Source organism: Somniosus microcephalus, chromosome 17, assembly GCF_052327205.1.
Source record: "Somniosus microcephalus isolate GS21.2 chromosome 17, FLI_Smic_1.0, whole genome shotgun sequence".
NCBI classification, from domain to species: domain Eukaryota; kingdom Metazoa; phylum Chordata; class Chondrichthyes; order Squaliformes; family Somniosidae; genus Somniosus; species Somniosus microcephalus.
The window spans coordinates 39,509,806-39,533,121 of record NC_141003.1 but is presented as its reverse complement, the minus strand read 5'-3'; the positions used below and the strand labels follow the sequence as shown (position 1 = coordinate 39,533,121).

Genomic DNA, 23,316 nt, shown 5'->3' with positions numbered 1-23,316 from the left:
CCTCCTTCTGTGCTTTAAGATTCCATGGGCTAAAAATTGAGTTGCCGGGGCGCTACTTTTAGCGCCCTGGATAAATTAGTGCCCCCCGCGTCGTAACTTGAGTGGTTGCGCCCCAGGGGCACTGCCGCACGTCGCGCTGCGGTATTGCAGGCCTTCCTCCCCTTAAAGGGGAGGGGACTTGCCCGACCCGGAGCCCAGCTGGGCCCCTGGGGATCAGGAATGCCGGCAAAAGAGCCCGGCACTTCAAGTGCCGGGCTCTTGGAGCGCAGCTGGCACTCCGTGGCGGTGGGGGGGGGGGGGCCGCAGGCAGGTGCTGGCAAGTGGCCAGCAACATAAATGGCCGCGCCGCCCCGCACCTTGCCTTTAAATTGCGCCTCCCTGGCCGCAGGTAGGCCCCCTTGACCCCGTCGGACATAGCGTCCGGCGGTAAGTCAGGGGGCGCTCCTGAAGATCGCAGCCGGGACGCTGCGCAGGGCGATGACATCATCAGCGGTGGCGCAGCACTGCAAGGTGCTACCAGTTAGCGCCGCCACTAACCTGCTGAATTTCGCGGGAGGCGTGTGCGCCGCGCCCGGGCACTAGTTGCTTTGTGCCCCGTTAGCGAGAGGGCGCTAACGGGAGGCGCAAAGCAACCCAATTTTTCCTCCCATGTCTGTTTTTGTGTAGCTATGGGTTTGAGCAATCTGGTTTAGTGGTATTCCTCCCTCTGTGGTTGAATAAATGGCTGATACTGCTTAGGCTGATGCTCACTGTCTAGACTCACACATTGGGGCAAGGTACCAGAGCTCTCCTGCTGCGTTTGGAACTATACTCTAGCATAAACCACAGCCTTCAAGAAAGAAAGGAAGGAAGGAAGTTGGGGGAAGTGGCAGCAAAAGGATTTTTATTGTGTTGGTCTGTGTTGTGCCAATCTGAAGCCTTTTGTTGATCTTCTGCTGTGTGCATTTATTAATCATTTGCTGTCTCTGTTTTGATGCATTCTCTACAGTGCATCAAGTAAATAAATGTTGACCATTTTTCATTTACATATTTATGGGATAATGTACAAACTACAATCTGTTCAACATCATAAATGCCATCAGTGCTGTCTCAGCCCCATATGTCTTGCTGCCTTATAGTGTCTCGCATCATCAGATATATATTCGGCGTGATTTCTTAACCATTTTCTTTTTTTTGTGCATGAGAACATTGAATATCAAGTTCCCACTATCAGACCACATAATTTGATGGGCAGTCATGTTATGAATTACTTTGCTAGCTGACTGGATTATCATCATAGGTACATACATTAAATGAAAAACATTTAATAATTAGAGTACTGTATTTTTCCCTCTGGGAGCTGGATAAAAATCTATCCCAGAACAGGGTGAAATCATTCTTGCTGTCTTGTCATTTACGTCAAGCCAGGCTACACAGTTCCTGCTTGGCACAAGTTCAAGCCACAAACTGATTTAGCGTGTCAGTAACCCAGTCGATCACATATTACACCGGATGGATTAGAAGGAACGTTCCTCTGTGTCTTATCCATGCAGTGCCTGACCTGGGACTGCTTGATAATAGTAAGTATAGAAGTGAGAAAGTGTTTAATTCCTCAGAATTAATAACCCTCAACTTGAGCAAAAAAACTTGCCAAAGGATTTTAAAAATCTCTCCGGGTTACATTCCCTGCTGTAGTATTTATAAGAATGAATGAATGGAGAACGTTTTTGCTTCTATAAAATGCAGTTTTCACACTGCAGTAAAAGCAGCAGTGGGGTCTGCCAGCTTCCTTGAACAGAGAGACTTATGTGGCCGAGGTGAATTCTCCTTCAGTTTTGCTGCTTTTTCGCTCTGGATGAAATTGGGCATAGCAAATTATAGGTGTGACCTTGCGTCATATCACTTTATGCTATGGTTTGCTACAAACCCACTGTGCTGTGCCACTGCACTGTTTATCCCAGTATTGTGAAAATTGCACTGCTCTTGAAACTGATGCTGGTCGATGCAGGAATTTTATAGGTGACTACAATGTTACATTGAAACAAAGCATCTTGTCATGACAGCATAGTAATGGTCATTGCTTTCTTTGGCCAACTACAGGAAAAATAAAGTTGTGCATTATTTGAATTTACCACTTCTGTATTGTTGTATGCTTCAGTATGTGTTTTCTCACCACCAGAATTCATTGACAAGTGTTAATCAGTAAATGTATTGAGTTGTAGTTTAGCCAGCTTCTTAGATTTATATCTTTGTAAAAACAACTCAGTCTGGCTGAGTGATTTGGATATCCAAACAAGACTTGCCAAGATAACAAGAGCCAGCTTTGTTAAAAGGGTAGGGTAATGTGCGAAATAGAAACATAGAAGATAGGAGCAGGAGTAGGCCATTCGGCCCCTTGAGCCTGTTCTGCCATTTAATGAGATCATGGCTGATCATCCAAATTCAGTACCCTGTCCCTGCTTTCTCCCCATATCCCTTTAGCCTTAAGAAATATATCCAACTCCTTCTTGAATATATTTAATGAATTGGCCTCTACTGCCTTCTGTGGTAGAGAATTCCACAGGTTCACCACTCTCTGGGTGAAGAAATTCCTCCTCATTTCTGTCCTAAATGGCCTACCCCTTATCCTTAGACTGTGACCCCTGGTTCTGGACTTCCCGACCATCGGGAACATCCTTCCTGCATCTAGTCTGTTCAGTCCTGTCAGAATTTTATAAGTTTCAATGAGATCCCCTCTCATTCTTCTAAACTCCAGCGAGTACAAACCCAATCGACCCAATCTCTCCTCGTATGTCATTCCTGCCATCCCAGGTATCAGCCTGGTGAATCTTCACGAGCATGTTCCAAAAATTATGGTAAATCTAAATTTTTGTAATCTTTGTTTAAAAACTATTTGTATTTAATTATATGTTTGAGTGTTCCTGATGTCAGGAGTCATTACATAGTACTGAAGTTCATTTTGGTGATATGTTGATGACCCCTGCTATGAGTGGAGCTCTGAGTGCAGAGCATTCCTCTGTGCATTGATAGTTCACTGGCAAGTGACTGTCCAAGTGCTGAGGGCGGGGGCAGGGGGTGCGGAAAAGTCATGCAATCAGAGATGAAACTGATATGAGATTAGTATTGCAGAGAGTAAGAATAAAACTGACCAGTGTGGAATTGATGAGGGGCAAACTGGAGCGAAAGTTTGAAGTTGCCCAGAGCTGAATGTTAATGAACCAAGGAGCAAAATCTATAGTAGAGAGAAATAAAATAAACGAAAGAACAATTGAGTTATAAAAGTGAAAGATTTGGGAAAAAAATGTCACAGCATTTTTAAAAAATGGTTTATTTTTAGCTGTTCCAGTGATTTTTGAAAACTTGAGAACAAGAGCCAAATGTATTTGTCAGTTCCTACTCGGAGCTGTTCTGGGAAAGTTGAGGGGGAAAATAAGGTAACTGAGGAGAGAATCTCCCCAAACATAATCTGCAGGTAAAGTTGTGAGAAGAATTTCACCTACCCATCCAACCATAATGGCTGTCTGATTTCACCGAACCAAACAAAATAAAATTCATTCTCTGTAAACAGGCACATTTACCTGTATTTTTAACAACAAACCAAAAAACACTTAAATTTAGAAAACTAAGCTATTATACACTAACGAGCAACGTTCTCTCGAAAGCTACCAGGAATGGGAACCTTGGTTAATTATTTATTTTCATGCTCCCCGAAGCCTTGGCATACTGAATCCAATTGTTGCACTGTCATTCTAACCTTGTTGGCACAGACTGAGGGCTTGAATCTGGAAGTCCACGAATCACAGAAAGTTAACATGCAGGTACAGCAAGCAGTTAGGAAGGCAAATGGTATATTAGCCTTTATTGCAAGAGGGTTGGAGTATAAGAGTAAAGAAGTCTTACTGCAATTATATAGGGCTTTGGTGAGACCATGCCTGGAGTACTGTGTACAGGTTTGGTCTCCTTACCTGAGGATGGATATACTTGCCTTAGAGGGTTGCACGGAGGTTCATTAGATTGATTCCTGGGATGACAGTGTTGTCGTATGAGGAGAGATTGAATAGAATGGGCCTGTACTCTCTGGAGTTTAGAAGAATGAGAGGTGATCTCATAGAAACAAATAAAATTCCTAGAGGGCTTGACAGGGTCGATGCTGAGAGGCTGTTTCCCCTGGCTGGAGAGTCTAGAACTAGGGGTCATAATCTCAGGATAAGGGGTTGGTCATTTGGGACTGAGATAAGAAATTTCTTCGCTGAGGGTTGTGAAACTTTGGAATTCTTTACCCCAGAGAGCTGTGGATGCTCAATCGTTGAGTATATTCGAGACTGAGATCGATAGATGTTTGGACCCTAAGGGAATCGAGAGATGGGTGGAAATTGGAGTTGAGGTCGAAGATCAGCTCTGATCTTATTGAATAGTGGAGCAGGTTGGAGGGGTCGTTTGATTTACTCCTATTTCTTGCGTTCTTATGCTGCTTCAGCTGGACTATTACTGGTCTGCTTTTGTGAAAGGAAGTACAGTATATGTACATTAAAATTAAACATAACTCTTTCTGATTAACTGAGCTTTTTAAAAAATTGTATATTGGATAAGATGATGGGACAGTGGTGTATTTTTACAGACAGTGACCTCAATCAGACTTAACCACTCAAAACGTCGTTCTTCTGTACTCAATCTGATGGTTGTGTGGGGAAAAAAAAACCAGTATATTGTAACTACCCTATTTCTCTCTGGTCATCTTCATAGAAAATGCACTTTATAGTGAATGCTGTGCAGCACATGGTGCTTTATTTGGGCTCTCTGCTCAGAGTCCTATGTAAGTGGTGTCAATTCTATCAGTTGTGGAACTAGACTATTCCAATGAGGGCCTATTGTAGAAAGACCTGACCTTCTGCAGGCCAATAAAAGAAAGGCTATTGAAGCTGAGCACCTATTGTGTCTTTGCACTTGGTGCTGGTGTCGAGCTGTTAGCAGTCCTCTGAATAAACGGACATCTGATCGTGTCTGCAGGTGTGCATTTCCAAAATGATGCTTGTTAATGTATTGCATTTGCAGTACAAGAAATGCGTTTCCATAGCCTAATTGTATGAGCTCTGATATAATTTAAGCAATAAGGAATCCTTCTGTTAAACTAAGGTTCCTGTTCCCTGTAAAGTGCGTAAAGAATTTTTCTATTTGATTTTAAATTTAATTTTTTTCCTAAGTTTTCAAAATCCAAGTTCTAGTTACAGATGTTATGGAATTGCTTACTTCTTTTGGCCTTTCACTTTTAGAAGCTGTTTTATACCTGTATTATAGGCACTGAAAGTATATTTGTATGCTAGTACCTACCATGATGCAATAAATTTTCTCTTTGGTGAAGGAATGTGTCACGTTGCATGCAAGCTTTAAGCGACCATATCGCTGAGGAGACAGTTTTGCTTCTTTACTCTGCTTTTATTCTTCCCGCTACTAAAGCCCCGAACATCTCCCCTGGGCTGGTGATTCCATACCCGGTGAATTCCTGATCTTCAACAGGAGCAAACGGCACTTGCTCCAGCGGCGAGCGAAGATGGGAAAACTGGAAGCCGGGTTAATCATGTGGGGCTTGTTTCCAGTACTATCTTGACAACTGTGAGTCAGTGGCAGAAACGTAGCCAATAAAAAGTACAGTTGAATCTAGCAAAATGTAGTTATTCCTTAGGAGACTGATTCATTAATTGTTCCTATGAGTGAAGTGGATATTAACATTTCACAAATTCTTTGTTCATGAAGTACTGGTAATCCATAATTCGAGCAATCTTTTCATCAAATTGCATTTTTTTAAAAGTCATTCAGCATATTGTGGGGGAAAGTAATTCTTTTAATAAAGTACAGTATATAGATTAAAAATAAGCTGATTTGGTTAGAACACTAAGAATTGATTAAAAAGAAAAGACAACATCAGTATTTTTACTCCCTGCTTGGCTGTATGGTTAAATGCACTGTGAACGTGCCAGGTTTGCCTTGGTCTGTCCTAGGTGTGATTTAATCACTACAAAAAGAATTACCACTTGTGTGTAGTACCAGAGGGCTGCTGACACCCATGGAACTGTATGTAAAAGTCACAGTGGGGGTGCAGAATAAAAAGAGACACCCAATTTTCAGAATTTTATGTAAAAGTAAAAAGAATATATATAATGTTGAGTTCAGATTTTAACCCCCTCACAGAATCATAGAATAGTACAGCACAGAAGGAGGCCATTCGGCCCATCGAGTCTGCGCCGGCTCTTTTGAAAAGCAATCCAGTTAGTCCCACTCCCCCGCTCTTTCCCCATATCCCTGCAATGTTTTCTCCTTCAAGTATTTATCCAATTCCCTTTTGAAGGCCACAATTGAATCTGTATCCACCACCCGAACAGGCAGTGCATTCTAAATGCTAAGCACCCGTGGCGCAAAAACGTTTTTCCCCATGTCACTTCTTAAATCACTTCTTATACCAATCACCTTAAATCTGTGCCCTCGCATTATCAACCCTTCAGCCATTGGAAACAGTTTCTCTTTATTTACTCTATCTAAATCCATCATGATTTTAAACACCTTTATCAAATCTTCTCTTACAGCCTTCTCTATTCTGAGGAGAACAACCACAGTTCCTCCATCCCTCATTCCTGGAACCATTCTAGTAAATCTCTTCTGTACCCTCTCCCAAACCTTTACGTCCTTCATAAAGTGTGATGCCCAGAATTAGACACAATAGTCCACTTGGGGCTGAATTGATGTGTTATAGGTTCAGCATAACTTCCTGGCTTTTGTACTCTATGCATATATTTATAAAGTCAAGGATATCCTATGCTTTATTAACTGCCCCGAGAATCATCAAAGACGCGAGCCACCCCAGCCACAACCTCTTCGCCCTGCTCCCGTCCGGCAAGAGATATCGAAGCATACGGTCTCGTACCAGCAGGTTTTGAAACAGCTTCTACCCTCAGGCCATAAGACTCAAGAACGAATAATTTATTATTATTTATTACTGTTGTTTTATTTATTATTACTGTGTTTCTATTAGTATTTTTATCATTGCTATGCCATATTTATTCCAATGTTGGGAGGACTCGTAAAAATCAACATTTCATTGTGCAGTACACACGTCTGCTGCATATAAGACGAATTGAATTGAATTGAATTCTGTCCTGCCACCTTCAAAAATTTGTGCACAAGCACCCCCAGGTCGGTGTCTCCTTGCACCACTTTAAAATTGTACCATTTAGCATGTATTGTCTCTTCTCATTCTTCCTATCAAAATGCATCACCTCACTTTTCTGCACTGAATTTAATTTCCTGTGTGTCTGCCCATTCCACTAGCCTGTCTCTGTCCTCCATTACTAGCTTCCTCACTGTTTACTAAACTTACAAGTTTCGTGCCATCTTCAGATTTTGAAATTGTGCCCTTTACTCCCAAGTCCAAGTTAGTAATGTATATTAAAAACAGCAGTGGTCCTAGTCCACGTGGACCACTTTCCATACTTTGGGAGCCTACTGTCAACAAGGGCAGACGTCGACGACGAAGTCCAACCCCGCTTTCAGTGTGCCAGTGCAGCCTTCGGTCGCCTGAGGAAGAGTGTGTTTGAAGACCAGGACCTCAAACCCGGCACCAAGCTCATGGTCTTCAGGGCAGCAGTGATACCCGCCCTGCTGTATGCCTCAGAGACATGGACCATGGACAGCAGGCACCTCAAAGCACTGGAGAGTTACCACCAACACTGCCTCCGCAAGATCCTGCAAATCCATTGGCAGGATAGGTGCACCAACGTCCGTGTTCTTGCTCAGGCCAACATCCCCAGCATCGAAGCTCTGACCACGCTCAATCAGCTCCGATGGACGGGCCACATTGTCCGCATGCCCGATACGAGACTCCCAAAACAAGCGCTCTACTCGGAGCTCCGGCACGGCAAGAGAGCCCCAGGTGGGCAGAGGAAACGCTTCAAGGACACCCTCAAAGCCTTCTTGGAAAAAGTGCAACGTCCCCACCGACACCTGGGAATCCCTAGCCCAAGACTACACAAAGTGGAGGAGAAGCATCCGGGAAGGCGCCGAACACCTCGAGTCTCTTCGCTGGGAGCAAGCGGAAGCCAAGCGCAAGGAGCGCACGTCAACCCAAGCACCCCACCCGCCCCTTCAACCACCGTCTGCCCCACCTGTGACAGAGACTGTAGGTCCCGCATTGGACTCATCAGCCACCTGTGAGCTCATTTTTAATGTGGAAGCAAGTCATCCTCGGTTCCGAGGGACTGCCTAAGAAGAAGAAGGTGGTCCTAGTACTGAACCTTGGGGAACTCCACTGTATACCTCCCTCCAGGCTGTAAAACAGCCATTCATCTCAACTCTGTTCTGATGCAGGGTCACAGACCTGAAACATTAACTCTGTTTCTCTCTCCACGGATGCTGCCTGGCCTGCTGAGTGCTTCCAGTATTTTCTGTTGTTATTTCAGATTTCCAGCATATGTAGTATTTTGCTATTGTGTCTGTTTTCTATCCCTTAGCCAGTTTTGTATCCATGCTGCTACTGACGCTTTTATCCCATGGACTTCAATTTTGCTAACCAGCCTAATATGTGGTACATTATCAAACCCCTGTAATATATTAATTAAGAATGTTCTAGATTGTATTGTACTGTCTTTTATTTAATACGTGAGTATGGTGTTTACAGTTTACGTTGAAGAAAATGCTGAAATAAGAACAGGATCAGTATTGTTAAAAATACTTTTCCCATTCAGAAAGACCTTCATTTTTGCTCTGTTGTAAATATCAATGGTTCAAAAAAAAGCCATCAAAATAGCTTCTGAGGCCAGTTACTGCTGAAATCGTACCCACTCCCAATTAGCATTATACAGGAAACTTTCGATTAACCGGCACCTAAATAACCGGCAAAATTCAGGAGTAGGTTCAGGTAGCTTTTATTACTTTTTTTACTCCATTTGTTGCTGTGCAAGGGTGTGGCTGCAGCTGTTGCTAAGCTACAGAGACGCTTGCAACTTGTGCCCATTGTTCTGAAGCTGTTGGGTTTGTTGCTTTATACGGAGCTCTCAGCTCCGTATCTTTTACTATAGCGTTCGGTTATCCGGAATTTTTGATGAACCGGCACCACGTCGGTCCCATCCGTGCCGGATAAAAGAATGTTTCCTGTACACTCTGCTCAGACCAGCTTGAGTGGAAAATGTTACATGCCTATTTCCCAGAATTACTCAAAGGTTGGTTACATTATTTACAAAATGACAACAGTTTAATTTCTAAAGATTTGTGTTGTACTAATCAATACTACCCCCATTGGTATTTTCTCCTCTAAATCCTGATTCTGATGGTGTACTGATATAGTAACATGGGTATAGAACTTCAATACCTTTTTGAAATGCTCTTTGTTTTGTGCTAGTCAACAGTGGAGGGCATCATAGCAAGACCATTGGTATCCACCTCTGTTTCTATTGCAACCGCTGAATGACATGACCTCGGAAGGACCTAATTTGCCACAGTTCTTGTTGTATATTTCAAATATTTTGCTATTCAAAAAAAATCTAACATTAGCATATTGAAAGTCACAGGCAACTCCTAATGGTTTGATATTCATAGTACCCATAGTTGGATCTCAGCTAATTTAACCAACTCACAACTTTGCTAGCTGGTTGGGATCTTTTGCAGTATAAATGTGGCAAGTTACCATTTGAGAGTGGTGCAGTGGGAGAGCACATTTGTATCGTAATGCACTGTAATGAGGAGTAGTGGAACACACCTGGTTTTTGATTTCAATTGGGCATTTGGAAGAAGTAGCTGAATGGAGATAAGGCACTTTTCCAGAGAGAAAGAGTTGGGGAAAGTCAGGTGAGTCAACTTAGTCAACTCTGGCACACTTCCCAGCTACTGATTTCTAGAGTAGAGACCTGGGAAACTGTTAGTTGCCGTTTCAAATATGTGGATTTGTTTGTATTCCTTTTCAAGTACATTTTTAGGTGGTACCTTCCAATTAAGAGATCAAGAGGATGTTTGATCCAAGCTTCAAAGTGACTCATTTCTGCGATGGTTGTCAGTTCCCTGACCAATATTTACTTGCCTACCGCCAGCTTGTCATTTCTTTTTCTACAATAATTGATTTGTGGCTGCAGTTGAGTGTTTTGTTACTTGCTGATCAAATTGGATAGTGGTGCTGTGGAGTGGGAAAGGACTTAGTTGAAAATAATAGTGCATGGAGTTGTCACAGAATGTACCTTGCATTGAGATATTTTGTATTTATAATGAAACTTAAAAGGTTGGATTTGTATGAAATGTTGTATTCTACGCATGAACACAGCGCCAAATCAGTGAAAATGCAAGAAATATATTTTTATTCTGTATGTGACCGTTTCATAGAATGTGGTATCTTTATCCAGATCTTGAACATTAAATTAAGATAAACTTAGCTTTCTGTGGGTAAAAGACCTGTTAAAAAAAAAAGACAGGACTTTAGTCTGAAGGTTAGGTTGAAATTTTGTCACAGCTGTTTGGTTCAACAACCAAGTTAATTTTCATTGGATCTTGCTGTTCAGTGTAACTGCTTTTACACACAGCCTGTCTGTTTCCCCCTTGCACTAGAGGCCAATCAGGTGAAAGTTTTTTGTCTTAAAAAAAAGTGATACTGAATGTAAATGTGTGTGTATGTCAATTACAATTACATGACTGAGGGCTCAGTATTTTGTGTATACTCTGCATAGATTTCTCAGTCAACTATTATTAAACTGTGCACACAAACTGTTAGAATTTATGATGTAATTTTTTTTTTTAATGTTCACCAAGCAGTTTTCTTAAGTTGAATGGCCTTTGGGGACCAGATGTAAAAAGTGAATCTCATTTCTTTACAGAATAAAGCAGAAAAAGATACATTTTAATAAGATTGTGCTCGTGATTTCAAGCAAAGATGCCATTATTCAGGCAAACTCTGTCTTTCGTTTAATATTAATTGAGCCTGCAGTGTGTTGCATCTCTACCACTCAGTCAATTGAAAAAAGTACTCTTGTTTTCTTATAACCCTGAATTTCTGTCTAATTTTGCACAAATTGACTGAAAATGTGTTTTAAATGTTAATGTGCAGTTTTTAATATGAGAAAACAAGCTTTCCATTTATATAGCACCTTGCATGTTCTCTGAACACCCCAAAGCACTTCACAGCCACTGAATTGCATTACATTAGTGAATGTTGTTTTGTAGACAAACACGGCAGATTTTGTGTGAACAGCAAAGTCCCACAAATAGTAATGAGATAAAGTTCAATATTTTCTGAAGGGGGGAGAAGGAGCCCCATATGGATGTGTGCACTTGTCTGTAATGTGGATGGGGGCAGCATTTTGAAGGAGTGCATACAATTTCTAATTTGCTGGCAACACTTCTATCCATGATTAATGGGAAATTCTTGAGGATGTTTGGCACTAGGGTTGCAAAATTCCGGGAATTTTTAAGAGGAAACTTTCCATGGGAATTTAGGGAATTTATGGGAATTTGAGTTTTTTTGCACACTGATGGTTTTTGTCTCTGACCCTTATTATCTTTGTCATCAAAATAGACATACTGTTCCATACAAATAAAAACAGGCTTTCCAAACTTTATTTAGGTTATAATTTTTAACTTTATTGAACCGCCACAAAAAAGACCCATCTAAAATTAAAATAAAAAGAGCGTCAGCTTATTTAGCCTGTAATTTGTCCTTATTTTGTCCCTTTGAGTCTTCTACTCATGAGTGTCCTGATACTCTGGCTCTGACGTGTCCATTTCCTCCTCTGTGTCACTGTCTAGCTGTGTGGTGGACACTTCTGTATCTGGCTCAATAAGTTGTAGGTTCGCCCAGATAGCCACCAGTTTCTCCACTCTCTTGTTAGTCAGCCTGTTGCGCACCTTTGTATGCGTATTCCCAAAAAGTGACCAGTTTCGTTCAGAGGCCGCTGATGAAGGTGGGATTTGGAGTATCACCGATGCAATGGGTGACAGGGCCTCAGATGCACAAAGTCCCTTCCACCAGGTATGTGCACTGATAGGCTTGCATGATTCCCATATCCCGTCTCCATTCCAAAGACCTTGCTTGGTAGAGAACTTTGCCAGACATCCCAGAACTTTGCCCACGTCCAGATTGAGGTGGCGAGAGAGGGTAGAAATCACACCGAGTACTGTTGATCTGTTCTCCAGAAAGTATTGGTCTCCCAACATGCTTTGGGTCCAGCATGTATGCTGCAGCATGAATCGGCTTGACGCAAAATTCTTGACGCGTCTGTATGAATTGAACAATTGCCTTCTCCTCTGCTTTGAGCAGCAGGGATGTGGGTAGGGCAATGCTGATTTGTTCTTTTAAATCAGCAAAAAGCCTGAGAACATCTGACAAGACAGCGTCATCTCCTTCAATCTGAGTAATTGCAGATGCTACTGGTGAGAGTAGTTTAAGGCTGCTAACCACTCTCTCCCAAAACACATCATCCAGCAGTATTTTCTTGATGGTGGTTTCCATATCCCCAGACTGGGATATTGCCATTTCTTGCAGCGACTCCTTACCATCCAGAAGGCTGTTGTACATTATGACAACGCCACCCCATCTAGTGTAGCTTCAGTGTGGTGTTCTTGTTCTTTGTCGTTTGCTTGGAGTTGTAGGTTGCTGCAACTACCCGTTTTCCCCTGACATACTTAACAACTTGCTTGGCTCTCTTTTACAGTGTTTCCATGGTTCTCAAACCCATGATGTCCTTGAGGAGCAGGTTGAGCCCATGAGCTGTGCACCCAATAGACGTAATATGAGGGTAGGCCTCCTCCACTTGAGCCCAAGCAGCCTTCATATTCGCAGCATTGTCAGTAACTACTGCAAAGACCTTTTGTGATCCAAGGTCGTTGATGACCGCTTTCAGCTCATCAGCAATGTATGTGCCTGTGTGTCTGTTGTCCTTTGTGTCTGTGTTCTTGAAGAACACTGGGAGAGGAGTGGAGATCATGTAGTTTATGATGCCCTCCCCTCATACATTTGACCACCCATCTGAGATAACTGCAACACAGTCTGCCATCTCTGTCGTTTCTTTGAGCTTTCCTTGGACTCTGTTATACTCAGCCTCCAGCAAATAAGTAGATAAGCATGTCTGGTGGGAGGACAGTATGCAGGGCGAATAACATTGAAAAATCTCTTCCAGTATACATTGGCTATGAGCATGAGGGGTGAGCCTGTCGCATATACAGCTCGAGCAAGGCACTCATCTGCATTCTTCTGACTATGGTTATCCATTGTATCATGCTTCAAGACCGCTACCATTATTCCTGTGCCAAAACAAACGGCTGTGACGTGCCTGAACGACTATCGACCTGTCGCACTCACACCCATCATAATGAAGTGTTTCGAGAGACTGGTCCTGGCTCACATCAAAGCCAGTGTTCCCGCCTCTCTTGACCAACACCAGTTTGCCTATCGTGCAAACAGATCAACGGAGGATGCAATCACAACTGCTCTACACTCTGCACTAAATCACTTAGATGGTAAAGAGACCTACATCAGAATGCTGTTCATAGACTACAGCTCAGCATTCAACACTATCGTCCCCAACAAGCTGGCCACCAAACTCCACACTCTTGGCCTGAACACTTCCCTCTGCAACTGGACCCTGGACTTCCTAACAAACAGACCCCAGTCTGTCAAATTAGGTAACCACACCTCCCCCGCCCCCCCCCCCGACCCTGAACACGGGGGCCCCACAAGGATGTGTGCTGAGCCCCCTCCTCTACTCCCTCTTCACCCACGACTGTGTGGCTGTTCATGGTTCCAATACCATCATCAAGTTTGCGGATGATACCACGGTAGTAGGCCAGATCACCAACAACGATGAGTCAGCCTACAGGGAGGAGGTCCAGCATCTCGTGAAGTGGTGCGCCGACAACAACCTGGCCCTTAACATCAAGAAATCATTGTGGACTTCAGGAAGTCTAAAGGCGGAAGTCACACCCCCATTCACATCAATGGGGCTGTGGTGGAAAGGGTGGACAGCTTTAAGTTCCTCGGAGTCCACATCACGGAAGACCTCTCCTGGTCCCTCAATACCTCCTCTCTGGTGAAGAAGGCCCAGCAGCGCCTATATTTCCTAAGGAGGCTGAAATCAAATCAAATCAAATCAAATCAACTTTTATTGTCATTGTTAGTGCACAAGTGCAGTACAACGAAATGTAGGCTTGTGGCTCCCGAGAGTGTACAATTTGGATTAGGACACTTAAACATTTCAACATACATTTGTACATATATATTAGCATAAATATGACCATAATAAAGTGCATCGGCAGATGTGCAGGCTTTAGTGTTTATTTGTGGAGTTCAGTAGGATGACAGGGATGTAACCTGTCACCCCTGATCCTCCCTAACTTTTACCGCTGCACAATAGAGAGCATCCTGACGAACTGTATCACAGTATGGTATGGCAGCTGTAGCTACTATGACCGGAAAGCCCTGCAGCGGGTAGTCAAAACTGACCAACGCATTACCGGCACCCGGCTACCAACCATAGAGCACATATACCAGAAACGCTGTTTACGGAGGTCACGGACCATCATCAAAGACCCTACCCACCCCAGCCACAGTCTGTTCACCCGCCTGCCATCTGGGAGACGCTACAGATGCATTCGCACCCGTACGACCAGATTTAGGAACAGCTTCTTTCCCAGGGCTGTCATCCTACTGAACTCCACAAATAAACTCTAAAGCCTGCACATCTGCCAATGCACTTTATTATGGTTATGTTTATGTTAATGTATTACAAGCCAAATGTATGTTGAATGTTTAAATGTCTTAATCTAAGCGTACACTCTCGAGAGCCGCAAGCCTACATTTCGTTGTACTGCACTTGTGCACTAACAATGACAATAAAGTTGATTATTATTATTATTATTATTAGAACCTTCCAAGTGTGCCAGGAGCCTGATGCTGAATGTGAACCATCATCATCTTGAATGGAAGCAGAGGAACTCTGGGCTGACTGCTGTGAGCTTTGAGTGAAGTTGTTGCATTTGGATAAATGCTGCTGCATCTTTGTGGCATTCTTTACATATGGCTTTGTACAGTGTTTGCACATGTACACAGTCTTTCCATCTTTAATGCCTGGGGTAAAATGCTTCCACACATCCGATGGTAAACGTGGCATTGTTCTATGCAGAGAAATAAAGGGCATTCGTCTCTGTGTCGAACTGCGGTTGATCAGCACGATTGCAACAGGGTGAGTAAATTTTTCCTGATGCTCCATGTGATGGAAGCATAACCTGTGCACGCACAACGCTACATCACCAATAGAGGGAGCTAATCGCTCATCCACTCATCCAACCAATCGGGACACATTTGTTCACAGTTACACACAAAAGTTATAATTATTAAAACAAGCCAAGTAAGAAGATAAACATATATTGATTAAGAAATTCCTTAATAATTAAGATTCCATCTCTGTTGGTAATTTTAAGAGGACCTATGGGGGAAAAAAAATGAGAAGTACAAAAAAAATACCAAAAATACAATATTATGCTAGCATATGCTTTTTTGGGCAAAATTCCCAAGCTAAACTTCCCGTGGAAAATTTACCGGAAACTTTCCACCCCTTCGTAACCCTATTTGGCATCTCCATAGATGAATTTGTACAAAGTACTGATTGCATCACGTGAATGCCTGTCAAGCTAATTATTATTGCATATATATGTATTCAAATTATTTTTTTTAAATTTGGTAATTTGTAAGTATGATCAAGTCTTGCATTTATGGTACACCTTTCGTAGATGTCTCAGAAATGCCTCAAAGCATACATTTTCTCCCAGGGTTGGCTTTAGATCTACTTTTGGGCTGGGTTGAAATCTTACCTTCCACTATTAAGAATAGAACTGCTTCTTGTTACTGTTAAATGTTGCGATGTTAATAAATGTAGGTAAACTTTGCAAGACATTATGGGCTCGATTTTAATTGGGTTGGATTTGGGTTGCGTGGTGGGCAGGTTTGGGAGCCGCTTACAGCGGGAACAGCTGCAGAGTTGCGATTTTTATTAAAGTACCTTAATTTCATGGAGGTGCGCTGGCTGGTCCAATGAGTGGGATCGGGTCGGCTGGCCGCCTCTGACGTCATAATAGCAGCTGCTTTTAAAGCTGCCATCTAGCCTGAGCCTTTCCATGGTGGTTTCCTGCACTTCCTTTCAAAGCTATGACTTCTTTCAGAGATAAGGAGCTCCTTGTTTTAATGATGAGTCCCTCCAAGTTCTTGTGGATGCTGTCAGAGGGCGCGGGGAGATTCTCTTCCCTCCTGATGGCCGGAGGAAGCTTCCTCAGCAGATCAAGGCAGCCTGGCTGCGCATTACTCAGGAGGTGAGCGCAAGGTCCATTTATGCTGGTCAAAGGTTTAATGATCTTGTGAGAACATCAAAAGTGAGTATCCCATCTCATTTGCCTTCACTCTGCTTCCCTTCTCTTCTCATCACCAGCACTCTGTTGTAAGCCTCTTCCTTCACATCCCACCTTACTCTCACTTCCCTTGCACCCTTTCCTATCCATCTCTGTCTCTGCACTGAATCACTTCAGCATCCTGCCTATGCACCCCTTCGACTTGCTCTCACTGTCATGCAGTGACAACAACTAACCACGCACAGGGAGCTACCTCACCCCATCTTCATCTCACTCAAAGCTTCTATGGTCGGGATTAATCACACTCCATCACTGTGGCTGAAACACCACTTGTGTCCCTCCTTGCAGGAAAGGATAGCCCACAATAAGAGGGAGAGAGCAATGAGTGGAGGAGGAACACCTACCCTTGCAACATTGACCAGTGCTGAGGAGGCAGCAAACGAGATTGTTGTAGGTGGCAAGGACCTGGAAGTGGGCGATGGAGAGACGGGCACACTAGAGGAAGCTGGTGACATAATAGAGTTTCATCCCTCTCAGAAAGCAATGGAATATGATGTTCATAGAGAATTGCTTTGTATCATCTGCTCAAAAGGATGTGTCTGCTACATCAACATCAAACATCTAATTTCTAGTTTTTACTCTCTCACAGGACCATCGAGCACCCCCCTCCCCACGATCTAGAACGAAGAGCTGGACACCTCCTCAGAGGAACCTGAAGCCTCTGAGGGACCAGCGTCACCAGGACTTGGCGCACCCAGCACCAACGCACTAACGCACACCTCGGTGGGGCCATCGCGAGTTAGAGTAGTGTTGCCACCTGGTCTATCACAGCGTACAAGTGAGCTTCAGCAGATGGTGGAGACAGTAACAGCAGTGGAGAGTCCTGTGCGGAGGTCACAGGACTCTCCTAGCATGCAGACGCTGTGCCTCTGGGGCCATCCAGAAAAAGAGCGGTTTGTGAAATACAGGAACAAGTGCAGGTGTCTCTGGGAGGGTTTGCCTCCAGGGTTAGTGCGAGTGTGGAGAGAATGGAGGAGTGGAAAGGATGGCTACGGCCATGGAGAAAATGAGTCGCCAGAGTCAGGAAAACATGGTGACTGTTCAGAATAGAATGACATCTCTGGAGGAGCGATGGGCAGCTATTGAGCAGAGAGACCAGAGCTTCATGGATGTCCTTTTGAGGAGGACTGCCAGTGCAGATACGGGTCCTCACGGCCCCCCTGAAGTGCAGCAAGGTGCTCTCGTGCCACTTGCCAGTACTGAGGTGCAGCTGACCCATGAGAGGGATGTTGTTGGCAGGACAGAAGGAAGTGTGGGCTCCCCTCAAAGCGCTCACATGACCATGCCACTGCGGATCCCTCAGTCAGCGACCCACTTTGCAGAGCCAACCGAGATGGCTGTTTCAGCCCCTGCACAGCTGCAGGAAGAGCAGACTGTTGAGTCCTCCCAGGCTCCCAAACCCAGAGGATGCCTGCCAAAGGTGTCTAAGCAGGCGCAGCATCCTAATTAGCAAGGTGCCTCTACATCTGAAACCACAGGGGAAGCACCATGTAGAAGCATGTGTAAGAGAAAGATTAAGCACCTATAGCCATAAGGGGACTCACTTGGGTGTTGTTTGTTTTTTTTCTGACTCTTGCTGGTATATTTTGTCATGTGTTAAAGATAAATTATGTCAAACAGTTGATTGGCCTATGTGTTCTGGGAAATGGCAAAAGTGCATTAAGGGCTCAGGGCGACTTGCATTTGTAATACTGATGGTAAAAGTGATAAGAAATAAGAGGGGTACAGCAGAGGTGAAGTCTGACGTTGGACAAGTGTCGCCTGCAATTACAGAGCCATATGGTGGCCACCTATGGTCGAAGAGTAAGCTTATGGCAGTGTGCATACCCTGGTTGACGGGCAGCAGTGAACTAGAGGGATGCTGCACTGGTCACAACAGGGCATGCAAGGCTCCCCTCGTCGTCCTCCTACCCTTCCCAGGAAGATCTGTGGTGAGCCATGTGGCTGCTACTCCCCCCTATTATGAGGACCAGGATGAGAGGGCATAAATGTTTCCCATCCCCTTGCTATAGATTTTATTTGAGGTAACAATCTTGCAAGCGCACAGTCGAAGTGGCCTCAAATAATTCCATTCATGACACACTGCAGATGGGTGTCGGCATGAACAGTCAGAAGGTCAGTAGATGTACAACATGCTATCCCATACCTACAACAGCAAAGTTGTTGCATTTTAATGTCAGCCATGTTTCAGGGGCGCTTTTAAAGTGCTCCACCAATGCATACGAATCATGTCCTCCAGCAACTCGTCTCCTTGAACCTGGCCTGTTTCTGACTCGTCGGGGAAATAGGAGCCAGAAGCAGGAAAATTGGAAACCACCATGAAAATAGGATTAGCAAGGCTATCCCACCGGTTGGAGACGGGTCAGTTTCAGACACAGGAAAATTGGGTGGGGGCGGGATGGAGGTGGGTTGGGTGTCTGAAGCCATTTTCCCCGATTTTTCCCAACAAACCCGCCTCCTCAGGGCTATTAAAATCGAGCCCTATGAAATAGCTGGGCGATGAGTGAGCAATCGCCTTTTTTTGTGTTGGTTGAGGGAGAAATGCTGGCCAGGAAGCTAGGAGAGCTCCCTGCTGTTTCTCAAAGTGCAATATGAATGTCCATCCGAGTCATCAGAACAGCCAGATCTTAATGGCCAGGATTTTGCAGTCAGTGGCAAAGTGGCTAAAGCTAACCCCTGAGAGAAAATGCGACAGGCTGTGAATAAAAATATACATCTCCTGGATCTTAATGGACTAGGTCCACTTGTGGGACCCGCTGTGCAATTATTGAGAAAAATTATACTATTGAAGGCCTGAATTTCTAAACTGCCTTATCAGTTGACTAATGGCACGCTGGGACCTAAAATGGGATTAAAAATTAAAATTGGAGGAGGAAGAAGTACAATATATTTAAGTTGCTCTAAAACAACACCCATGGGAAAAGTGTGTTCTCTAAAATGGAACTGGACTATTAATGAATTAAATCCAAAGTGGTCCAGTTTCTAATACAAAATGCCCTCCTTTTCGAAGTCTTGATTGATGTGTACTCTATTTGCACATTAAATTAGAACAATATAACTCCAGCAAACCAGTGTGTATAAAAAGGCTTTCTAATGTCTGTTCTCTTTCCAGTTGCTGCTCATTGTATGTGTAGAGCACCGCTGTTGGTATGTGACTCGATTATCTGAGTGGTCATTATAGAAAGTTCTGCTTTTAGTAAAAGGCTAATTCATGTTGTGATACTGTAGGTTTGAGTTATGTTTTGGGGACAATTTTTGTTCCTTTTTGGTTACACATTGAATCGAGATCTTTGTAAGAACTATTTCAGTCTCTTATCCTTTAAAACTCCAGTTTAATCACCTGTGCTCTCTAGACAGCATTATACTTTTATGCCATGAAAGTAGCAGTGTAGCAGTAATGAACATCGACATTGTCCACAATATTTCCTCTATCTCAAAAACTACACTGAATGAAAGGATACTGCGCAAACATTTTATCAAAATACTATTGCGTGGATTTTGATAGTTCTGCAAAAGATGTTTGCAAAATGATGGCTAAATATGTTATTAATAACATTTGCACAGCTGTGGGCTGTTCTGTTAATATTTAGATCAGTTGAGGTGTTGACACAGGAATGACATCGCTTGAGGTTTGATTCTGAAATCCAGCTTGGACTCTGGCTTGGCCTAGGTTCAACTTGGCTTTCGAAAGATTTCACTTGGCCAACTCCTGCAGTTAGTTCTGCAGACATGAACCTGGGACTAATATTTCTGTAAAAAAAAAATTTAAAGAAGGAACCATTATGAACCTAGCAGGAATTTGACGGATATGTTCAGTAGTAATTCAGAAGAACAATGACTATATACGGTATATATGTAGGTTCAGACATTTTTTCTTGAAAGTTTTCTCCCTATATAAAAGGAAAAGACTTAAATTTATATATTCATGACCTCCGGATGTTTCAAAACGCTTTACAGTCAATTAAGTACTTTTGAAGTGTAGTCATCGTTGTAATATAGGCCCGGATTTTGCGGTGGAGGTAATGGTGAGGCTATCAGCTTCAGTTATTAAAGTGTAAATCGGACAGCAACTTTCGGCGACTACACATGCGTAGTTAAATGCAGAAATCAAGAAGTTGCTGTCCGAGTTGCCCTGCTCCTCCAGAAGCTGCGCTATGCTGGTATTTTGCCAAGAGGCTCAGCATTGTAACACATGGACGGATGTGAATTTGTGGTACTTACGTGATAGATACCCACTAAACTCACCAGAAAAAGTTCACTGATTATTTCCACGGTGTTCTGGTCTCTCTGCGCATGCACGACTGGAACAAGTGAGCAGGCGCAGTACCAAACGGTGCGGCGGCTGCAGCCTGCACCAGCACGCTGACCATGGCTCTGCGGAGAAGGTCAGGGGATCGGATTTCGGGGGGGGGGCGGGGGGCTGGCGAGAGAGAGCAAGAGGGGAGGGTGGAGGGCAAGGGGGGAGGGAGGAGAGCAGATTGAAGGGGGGGAGGGAGGAGAGCAGATTGAAGGGGGGAGGGAGGAGATCGGGAGAGGAGATTGAAGGGGGGGAGGGAGGAGATTGAAGGGGGGGAGGGAGGAAATCGGGAGAGGAGATTGAAGGGGGGGGGAGGGAGGAGATCGGGAGAGGAGATTGAAGGGGGGGGAGGGGAGGAGAGGGAGGAGATCGAGGGGGGGGGGGGAGAGGAGAGGGAGTGGGAGGGAGGGGAGGAGATCGAAGGACCAACACAGAATAGGCTCTCATTTATTGCCCATCTGTGGTTGCCCTCGAGAGGGTGGTACTGAGCTGCCTTGAACGGCTGCGGTCTGGGGGAGTGGGGGAAAGAGGGAGAATGTGGTGAAAATGTAAAGGGGGTGGGGAGAAGAATGTGATCCATGCCTAACAGAAGGCGAGAGAACGTGATCTATCTTCCCATCTGGATCAGGTTTTGCTCTCACCGCTCTGCTCCTTCAGACCTGGATCACATTCTTACCCCCCACCCAACTATTCCCACTGGGCTCGCCCTCAGCAAGTTCCTGACATTCTCTCCCGGAGTTCCTGACCTGCTCCACCCACCCCGTGATCCTTATCTTATTCCAAGCTCCTCTCTTCCCTCGATCATCGGCTTTCCTCCCTCGCCTCCCTTCGATCTCCTCCCCTCCCCCCCTTCGATCTTCTCCCCTCCCCCCTTCGATCTTCTCCCTCTCCTCCCTTCGATCTCTTCCCATCCCCCCCCCCCTTCGATCTCCTCCCTTCAATCTCTTCCATCTCTCCTCCCTTCCATCTCTCCTCCCTTCCATCTCTCCTCTCCTCTCTTTCCCCCCCTTCCATCTCTCCTCTCCTCTCTTTTTCCCCCCCCCCTTCCATCTCTCCTCTCTTCCCCCCTTCCATCTCTCTTCTCTCTTCCCCCCCTTCCATCTCTCCATCTCTCCTCCCCTCGCCCCTTCGGTCTCTCCTCCCCCCCCCCCCCCCCCCTCGGTCTCTCCTCCCCTCCCCCCTTCGGTCTCTCCTCCCCTCTCCCCCCTTCGGTCTCTCCTCCCCTCCCCCCCCTTCGGTCTCTCCTCCCCTCCCCTCCCCCCCTTCGGTCTCGTCTCTCCTCCCCTCCCCTCCCCTCCCCCCCTTCGGTCTCTCCTCCCCTCCCCCCCCTTCGGTCTCTCCTCCCCTCCCCCCTTCGGTCTCTCCTCTCCTCTCCCCTCCCCCCTTCGATCTCCTCCATAGCTTAGCGGAAACGTTGTTGATGGACCATGAGCCAATCTAGGTCAACAAGCACGGGAGAAGGGTGAATGGGACTTACTGCATGTTAGGATACGTGCAGCAGAGATTTGGATGTGCTCAAGTTCATTGAGGGTTGAAGATGGGAGGCTGGCCAGGGTAACATTGGAATAATCGAGTCCGGCAAATAACACAATAAATATTAGGCACTTTACAGCCTTCTGGACTCAATATCGAGTTCAACAATTTCAGATCATAACCTCAGCCCCTATTACATTTTTACACTTATTTTTTATCCACGCCTTTGTTTTGGCCTTTTCTCCACCCCCCCCCTTTTTTTTTCTCTCCCACATGGCAGCTGTCTCCCATTCTGCCAGCGCATTTCACACCTAATCTAGAGCCGTCTTTTGTCTCCACTAGTCTTATCACCATCTCGTCTCGTTTTGAATACCTCTTAATGTCTCTTCACTTCTCTTTTGTTCTCTCCCAGCCTGGCCTCTTAATCTATTTCATTTCCTGTGCTTCTTTAATCTTGACAAAGGGTTGACCTGAAATGTCCACTCTATTTTCTCTCCATGGATGTTGCCTGGCCTGCTGAGTTTTTCCAGCATTTTCTGTTGTTATTTCGGATTTCCAGAATCTGCAGTATTTTGCTATTGTACAATAAATATAATGTTATGCATGTTGTAGGACCGCACAGTCCGGGCCATAGTCTCCTCTCCTTTTCCCCCCAGCCACCCTGTAAGTGCTGACTGATGCTGAAGTATGTTTGCCCTTTAATACCTCACACAAGTGGGTGTTATGTGAGCCTAGGGTGTTCCTCCTTAAGCCTCTTCATCTCTCCGCCTCCCTCTCCTCCTTTAAGACCTTCCTTAAAACCTATCTCTTTGATCAAGGTTTGGACGTCTACTCGGGTATAAGTCACACCAGACTATGCAGTGAGTCCAATTCCCTCTTCTTAAGCATATTGTATAAACTGATCTGGTGCATATGTTGCTCTGCTAACTACCCAGAGCTTTATAAAAAGGCCTCCAATATAGATATGTGAACAGATACTACTTAGATATACTTTTTAAATTCTATCATTGTGCAGATTTTAAATTGTTTGATATTGGCAGTGCTAAGGACGAGAGAGAGTTGGACTCTGTTTTTCTGTCTGTTCCCTCTGCGTTGCATATATTTTTATTGTTGGCATATTTCCTCTCCCTTCCAATTGTTGAATT

At 44.5% G+C, this 23,316-nt stretch overlaps 1 protein-coding gene across 6 annotated transcripts in view; it reads left to right on the top strand.

Moving 5' to 3' along the window:
* bltp3b (bridge-like lipid transfer protein family member 3B) overlaps positions 1–23,316 on the top strand; it is a 145,368-nt gene that overhangs the window by 17,770 nt on the left and 104,282 nt on the right. The window lies entirely within an intron of this gene.